This window comes from Bidens hawaiensis, unplaced genomic scaffold, assembly GCF_021521415.1.
Source record: "Bidens hawaiensis isolate Kalapana, Puna unplaced genomic scaffold, B.hawaiensis_p1.1 tig00009619_1, whole genome shotgun sequence".
NCBI classification, from domain to species: domain Eukaryota; kingdom Viridiplantae; phylum Streptophyta; class Magnoliopsida; order Asterales; family Asteraceae; genus Bidens; species Bidens hawaiensis.
In genome coordinates, this window is record NW_027491720.1 from 223189 (window position 1) to 232230 (window position 9042).

Sequence of the window (9042 nt, forward strand, 5' to 3'; positions counted from 1 at the left end):
CACCCTCACCCCTCCCAGACCCGGTCCCCGCCTCACGGCGCGGATCAGTGCCCCTTATGTCCCACATACCTTTACCCCACCCAGATCCACTTACCACAGGGGCGAGTCATCCCGCCCCCAACCCGGGCCTGTGCCTCCACCCGTGTGGGGTACACCCAGGCCGGTGAGGGATGAGCGTCCCTCCACCGAGGCTGCATGGCTCAGAGTGCTCACCGAGCAGATGAATGAGCACACCACCGCCTTGACAGTGGGTATTCAGAGGAGGAATCACTTGGCGGACTGCATACTGGACAGCCAGTATGCGATCGCTCAGCTGAGGAGGGAGGACGCATACTCCCAGAGGATGATTGACCGGATGGAAACACGGATCCGGGGTTTGATGGCAGTGTTAGTGGCGATGGTGGCAGTGTTGGTGTGGTTGGTATACCACCGTGTTTAGATCATGTAGGGTGGTAGTTGTCAGGGTCCGCTTTTTGATACTCTGTGTTAGCAGTTAGTGACGATGCTAACATAGAGTGAATCTTGGGTAGTTATAGTACAGTCACTAGCCCATAGGGGGTCTTTTTTTTTGGGATACCATTGTAGATATTTTGATGTATCATTCAAGCACTGACCCATAGCGGGTTATGTCGAAATGATGCCGATGTAGGACTGATGTATGAAAACTTAATTTATGGGCTGACGCTAATGTAATGTGTACTGATGATTATGTAAAATGTACTAATGTTTATTAATGAATGGAATATGTGTTGTGTATCGAGATTGGAATTTGTATTAATTATATGTATTTTTCTTAATGTTGTGTAGAATGGCACCTAAACGGTCAGCTCAAATGTCAGAAGTGGATGTGAGTCGTCTGATTGCTCGACAGTTAGAGGCGGCGATACCGGATATAGTATCGCGCATCGCCGCCAGTATTAACAATACGACCAATCCAGACCCTGCGAGCAATCAAACGACCACCAATAATGCTGGGGAACAAAATGTTAATCCTCCACCGAACGGTAACCGATTCCGAGTAATGACGCGCCGCCTAGGGTGGTCGTTACAGACAGTAATGGCCCTATACCCAGTGTAGAAACGAACCGCACTGAACCGACTCCTGCAACAAGGGGATGTTCAATTAAAGATTTTATGTTGTGCAAGCCCTTAGAATTTTGCGGGTCTGAGGGACCCAATGGGTTGGTTAAGTGGATTGAGAAAATAGAGTCGGTTGTGAACATCAGTAATTGCCCTGATGAGTACATTGTTAAGTATGCTACCTGCACGTTCACGGACCATGCCTTGACATGGTGGAACACAATAGTGCAAACACGCGGTCAGGCAGCGACAAACCGCATGACTTGGGCAGAACTCAAGGCCCTTGTACTGGAACATTTCTGCCCGAAAAACGAACTGCAGAAGTTAGAAAACGAGTTGTGGAACTTGGAGATACAGGGGGCAGACCACTTGGGTTATACGAACCGATTTAATGAATTGTCGCGATTGGTGCCGTGGTTGGTCACCCCTGAGTCAAAGAGGGTGGAGCGTTATATATGGGGACTAACTCCAGTAGTAAGGAGTATAGTCAACGCTGGGGGACACCAGACGTTTGAGGGTGCGATGACGCAAGCTGGTATTGTCACATACGATTTCGTGAGGAGTGGGTCACTGAAGGTGGCAGGAGAGTCTACCGGAGGAAAGCGAGGTGCGTATGATAATAGGACCCAGGGGAAGCAGCAAGACAAACGTGCTAGGCCCGCTGCCTAGAACTACGCCATGACTAGTTCAGGCGGAAGGCAAGAACCGCAGAAGGGAACGTTTCCTAAGTGTGGGAAATGCGGTTACCACCATGGTGGCGTGTGCAAAGAGGTGGTGTGCCACCGGTGTGGCAGGGAGGGACACTACACACCGAGATGTAGGGCAAACCTGAACAACCTGAACCGACAACCGCAACCTATCCGTGCGCAGCCATTTAGGACCCAACCAGCCCGACAACAAAACCCACAAGGAAACCAGATGATGACCACTAGCCGTGCTTGCTTTGAATGCGGCAGCACAGATCACTTCAAGAGATACTGTCCGAGACTGAACCAGGGAGGAATTGGGAGGCAAACCATGGGTCAGGCATCGTCGTCCAATCCGGCGAGAGGCTGAGCATTCGTGATGGGGGCGAACGAAGCACGCCTGGACCCCAGCGTAGTGACAGGTACATTCCTCGTCTCTGATCATTACGCTTCTGTATTATTTGATACAGGCGCTGATAGAAGTTTTGTCTCTGTTAATTTCCTATTGATAGCAAACCTTCCGATTAGTGAAACCATAGAACCTTACACTGTAGAAGTAGCTAACGGTAAAACCATGATAGTTAATCAGATAGTTCGGAATTGCCCTTTTATACTGAACGATCAATCCTTCCTGATTGACTTATTACCGGTAGAATTAGGTAGTTTTGACGTGATAGTGGGAATGGATTGGTTAGCACGTAACAAAGTGGAAATAAACTGTGAAAAGAAAATCGTCAAGATCCGGGTGTCGGATGACGAAGAGGTGTTAGTGCAAGGAGAGAAGTCGGGCACAATGATACCATTTATATCCCACCTCAAGGTGTTAAAATATATACGCCAGGGATGCGTGGCGTATCTAGCAAGCTTGACGGCCACAGATTCTGATGAGAAACGGGTGGATGATATCCCGGTAGTACGCGAGTTTCCACAAGTTTTCCCAGAAGAACTTCCTGGATTACCGCCAACCCGACAGGTCGAATTCAGAATCGATTTATTACCTCAAGCTGGCCCTGTTGCTAAAGCACCCTACCGACTTGCACCGTCCGAGATGCAAGAATTATCCAATCAGTTGCAGGAATTATTGGATAAAGGATTTATACGTCATAGTTATTCCCCGTGGGGTGCACCTGTATTATTCGTGAAAAAGAATGACGGAAGCCTTAGAATGTGCATTGATTACAGGGAGTTGAACAAGTTAACAATCAAAAATAGGTACCTTCTTCCTCGAATTGATGACCTGTTTGACCAGCTGCAAGGTGCGAGCTATTTCTCAAAAATCGATCTTAGATCGGGATACCACCAGGTTAGAATTCAGGAAGAAGATATCCCAAAAACCGCATTCCGGACTCGCTACGGCAATTACGAGTTCTTGGTTATGCCTTTCGGGCTAACAAATGCGCCGGCAGTGTTCATGGACCTCATGAATCGAGTCTGTAAACCCTACCTCGACAAATTCGTCATCGTGTTTATTGACGATATTTTGATTTACTCGAGAAGTATAGAGGAGCACGAGCAACACTTAAGAATAATTTTAGAGCTTCTGGATCAGGAGAAGTTGTATGCAAAATTCTCCAAGTGTAACTTCTGGTTACAGGAAGTGCAGTTCCTCGGTCACGTTGTAAACCATCAAGGAATACACGTTGATCCGAGTAAAATTGAAGCAATTAAGAATTGGCAAGCGCCTAAAACGCCAAAGGAAATCCGCCAATTCTTAGGCTTAGCCGGATATTATCGTCGATTTATAGAAAACTTTTCCAGCATAGCCCAACCTTTAACTCTCCTGACTCAAAAGGATCGAAAGTATGAATGGGGAGAAGAGCAGGAAACGGCGTTTCAAACGTTAAAGCAAAAATTGTGCCAAGCGCCGATTTTAAGTCTCCCCGATGGAGACGATGGTTTTGTCGCATATTGTGACGCATCGCGTAGAGGGTTAGGTTGCGTGTTGATGCAGAATAATAAGGTTATAGCCTATGCTTCCCGACAGTTAAAAGTACACGAGAAAAATTACACTACTCATGACTTAGAACTGGGAGCGGTTATCTTCGCACTTAAAATCTGGAGACATTATCTCTACGATACAAAGTGCACCATCTTCACCGATCATAAAAGTTTGCAACACATATTTGATCAGAAAGAACTAAATATGAGGCAACGAAGATGGGTCGAGTTGTTGAGCGATTATGACTGTGACATCCGTTATCACCCCGGCAAGGCTAACGTTGTAGCCGATGCCTTGAGTAGGAAAGATCGGGTTAAGCCATTGCGAGTGCGAGCGTTGGGGTTGATAGTCCAGTCGAACCTTTCGGACCTGGTTCGAGTCGCTCAACGTGAGGCGTTGAAAGAGGAACAATTGGAAAATGAGGGACTTTACGGCAATGAGAAGAATTTCGAACAGCGCGTGGACGAAATTCTCTATTTCAAAAGTCGGATTTGGATCCCGACCCTCCATGATCTTCATGAATTAATCATGGACGAAGCACATAGATCAAAATATTCCATACATCCGGGATCGGATAAGATGTACAAGGATGTGAAGGAGTTCTACTGGTGGCCGGGTATGAAAAAGGATATCGCAACGTATGTCGGTAAATGTACGACTTGTGCGAGAGTTAAGGCAGAGCACCAGAAACCCTCGGGAATGTTACAACAACCGGAAATTCCCGAATGGAAGTGGGAGCAAATCACGATGGATTTTGTGACACATCTTCCTAAAACATCCCGTGGACATGATGCAATTTGGGTAATCGTGGATCGATTAACCAAATCGGCACATTTTATCCCGATTAGAAATAATTATAACACAGAGAGACTTGCGCAGATTTATATAAATGAAATTGTGTCTCGTCATGGGATACCCATCTCAATCATCTCCGATCGGGATAGCCATTTCACCTCCAAGATTTGGCAAGCTGTGCAAGAAGTGCTGGGAACGCGTATTGATCTAAGCACAACTTACCACCCTCAGACCGATGATCAGTCTGAGAGGACCATCCAAACCCTGGAGGATTTGCTTCGTACATGCGTACTGGATTTTAAGGGAAATTGGGATCAACATCTCCCACTCGTTGAATTTTCCTATAATAACAGTTACCATAGCAGTATAAAGGCAGCGCCTTACGAAGCATTGTATGGTCGGAAGTGCCGATCACCACTCTGTTGGACTGAAGTGGTCGACACTCAGGTTATTAGATCAGACCTGGTTCAGGAAACGACCAGCAAAATCCTTGAAATTAGGAGCAATCTGAAGGCCGCGCGGGATCGGCAAAAGAGTTATGCCGATACCCGTAGAAGACCGTTGTCATTTGAGAAAGGTGATAAAGTGTATTTGAAAGTATCACCTTGGAAGGGTGTAGTCAGATTTGGAAAGGCGGGGAAGTTAGCCCCGAGATATATTGGACCCTCAATATTACTGCAAAAATCGGTCCCGTAGCGTACCGATTAGAACTACCCGATGAATTGAGTGCAGTTCACAACGTGTTTCACGTATCGAACTTGAAAAGATGTCTGGCGGATGAGACATCAGTGTTACCCTTAGAGGGTGTCCAAATAAATGATAAACTCAATTTCGTAGAGGAACCCGTAGAAATAGTAGACGGAAAAATCAAGCAACTTAGACACAACAAGATTTCGTTGGTCAAAGTTAGATGGAATTCGCAACGAGGCCCAGAATATACCTGGGAGCGAAAGGACGAATTCCGGAAGAAATACCCCCATCTATTTCCTCAAAAAGAAGTAGTTGTCGCGTAAAAATTTCGAGGACGAAATTTCTTTTATGGGGGGAGAATGTAACGATTCCGGCAAAATCAGGTATACCCTAGCCGGTATATACTATGTATGTGTTATTTAATAATGATTGTGTGAATTATGATGCGTTTATACGAGTACGTATGATTCATAGTACGAATTATACTCGATTATACAGTTAATCGTATTGGAAATACGAATAACCGATTAACGGTTATTGAAGCCCGAACGATCGGGGATTGCACTATAGACGAAATATATAATATTTAGTGATATTTACGAAGTATTAAAGCTTCGGGATAAGTGAATTAAAGCACAGAAAAGGATTTCGAATTAATGATACGTCGGTACGTTAAACGAAACCTTTAATACCAAACCAAGCAAGAGACGATCGATCAAGCCGAAAAAGATGCACAATTATTAATACTATGATGTTTTAAGTTAATAAATGTCATGGTTTAAGTTTTAAATCGGTTTTATATAAATTTCATTTTTAAGCCGAAAAACGACCGTTTTAGCCTCGTTTTAAGCCGAATTAAACGTTTAACCGAAAAACGAACTGAACCAGATTATCCAAAACATTATCCAGATTACGAGAATCTGAATATGTGGCTTAAAATGAAGATGTGGGTCCCACCCCACCCTCCAATATGGTCCGATCGGACCATCTATCTTCATTTCATTTCATTTTTCTTTTTTACAACAACATATTCAACAATCCCTTCATCCTCTCAATAATTCCATCCAAAAACCGAGAATTCTAGCAAGAAAAACAAGGTAATGATCGTGTTATATACGTGTTTATCTTCGTTTCTTGAGTTCTCTTTCAAGAAAATGAGGTTTCCAAGTGAAAAAGGGTGAAAACCCGAGATGGAACCGATTCTTGCATGATCAAGTGATGTATACGGGTTATACAAGGGATCTTGGTCCAAGAAAGGAGTTAAACGAACCAAAAACGAATTTTTACGGTTAAATCTTTGTTTTTAAAGCATAACCGAAACCATGAAAGAAATGGCTTGATTGTGGGTGTAACTTGCTTGGTCTGGTGTTATTGTGCTTGTAGGTGTTGTATCTAGTTGATAGCAAAGGCTAGAAAGCGAGATTCTTGCGATTTGAAGCTAGAAACTCAAGGTAGTTCGGTTTTTGTATAAGGGTTGTGATTTGGACAGATTGTGTTTCGCGTAGTGTTAGGTCATAAAATTTTACAGGGATGATCTACACATGAAAATATGAGTTCTGTGAATTTTTGGTAATTTTTGGATAAAGGATGAATATTTGGTGAATTTAATGCTCGGTTTTGGCCAAAAATGGTGAAAAATAGGTAAATATCATGACAAATTCTGGAAAATTTCAGATAAGCTTTTTATAACATTTATAAGATACACACAAAATTTGAGGTCATTTGGAGAAGTCTAAGTAGGCTTTTCGGTTAAACGAGTTCTAGGGTTTTCTAGCTCGGTTTTAGTGAAAATGGCATTTAAAAAGGGATTTTGGTTCTGGAAAAATTACAGGGAACTATGGAGATGACAGGGGTCATCCAGGAAAAAATTGGGATTTTTCTAAGATCGTTTGGTATTTACGACATATTTAGTGTTTAAATGGTATTTAAAAATAGATAAATAAATGTTAAATATAAAAATTAATTCTGGAAATATTTTTATAAAATTCTCCACTGTCAAAAAGTGAGTTGTGAAGAATTTCAAGATCCGAGACTAAACGGATAATTATTTGTGCTAAAACAAACTTTTAAAGCTTAAAACGCGTAAACCGGTAAAGTTCGCATAAGCGAGCTGACTGATGTATAAAAACCCTAAAAATGAACTATTTTCATATAATTGAGTTAAACAAGTAAAAATGAATCATCCGAAAATAATTCGGATGATTTGAGTGTTTTTAACCTATTTACAGTTTCCGGTACGATAATGACGGAAACGGGTCCCGCGGCCAATCGGGACATCTAAACCGAGCCCTAATTTCACAACTTAGTTAAATTATCAATTAACAACTATTTTCGGGTCGTGTGTGACCAAACTCATTTTTGAAACATAAAAATGGATAACCGTGCTAGGCACGCAAAACGGGAAAAATGACTAATAGTAAATCTGACTAGTGAACTCTAAACGATATCACAATCTGAGTCCGGTGAAGTGTTTCTGGGTTAACATTGCCCCCAGAACGGGTACAGTACTGGGTTAACTGTGTCCCCAGATGTACCGGTTAACACGGTTAAAGTTATGTTAATAGTGATTGTATAGTAACGAACTTAGGAATCGTATTACAAATTTGGACTAGTAGCTGGAGTATTGTATTACTAAATTGCCTACGATAAGGTGAGTTTCACGAGCCCCTTTTTCTGAATTGTTTTCAAATATTTTCCCGGGGCGGAAGCATGTTACTAATAAAATGTTTAAGTACATACTGAACGCATGGATTTGCGTGTATTTATAAATATTTGATTGTACGGGAATCGTATGAAATGGGTACATTACTGGGTTAACAGTGTCTCCAGATGTCCCTGGAAGTGTTTCTGGGTTAACATTGCCCCCGGAATGGGTACAGTACTGGGTTAACAGTGTCCCCAGATGTCTTTAGAAGTGTTTCTGGGTTAACATTGCCTCCGGAATGGGTACAGTACTGGGTTAACAGTGTCCCCATATGTCTCTAATATATGATTATCATAATGATTTATCACTGTTTATTTAAATTAGTGAAACTCACCTACTATTTGTAGTTGACCCGTTTTCTTTACATGCTTTCTATGTACTCCCAAACTAGAGTAACTGCTACATGCTTGATGATGCGTGCTATTTGTGGAAGTTTAGTGATCGTTTTGTATTAAATATGATAATGTAATGTTGATAAAACTTATGTGTCATCGCCTAGACGGGAACTAAATTCGGAACAATGTAATATGATGTAAATTAATGTAGTGGTGTTTTCTTTATAAGCAATGCTGTTGATATCAGATGTGTCTGTTGCATCCCGTTTACGTTTCCGCTGCGGTTACGGGGTGTTACAAATATCAACTTAGTAGAATGAAAAAAGAAAAATCAAAATAAAAAATATTTTTATTAAACAATTTTTTTTAAAAGATCTTTATTGATTATCTAGTTCTCTTTAAGATGTGTTTTCTCTAGATCTCACCCACCCATCCATACACACACGCAAACATACAAATATAAATATATATATATGTATATATATATGCTTATATACATATATATATAGAGAGAGAGTGAGAGAGAGGGAGAAAAGTTAGAACAAGAAGTATTTTTTTCCTAAAAAAGTGTAAGAATTGATTTTGACCGTTAGATCTAATATACCATATAAGGCCAAGATTGTAACTAACCATATCATTTTAATTATAGAATTGAATTATAATCCCTATTTATTTGCTTATAATCCGGTCAAGCATGTTAACAAAATATTCAATATTAAAGAAACACACTAAAGCGTATAAACACACCAACCATGCTGTAACATTAACTACATATTAAAATATCAAAAACACTCACTCAGTTTCAAATCCAAC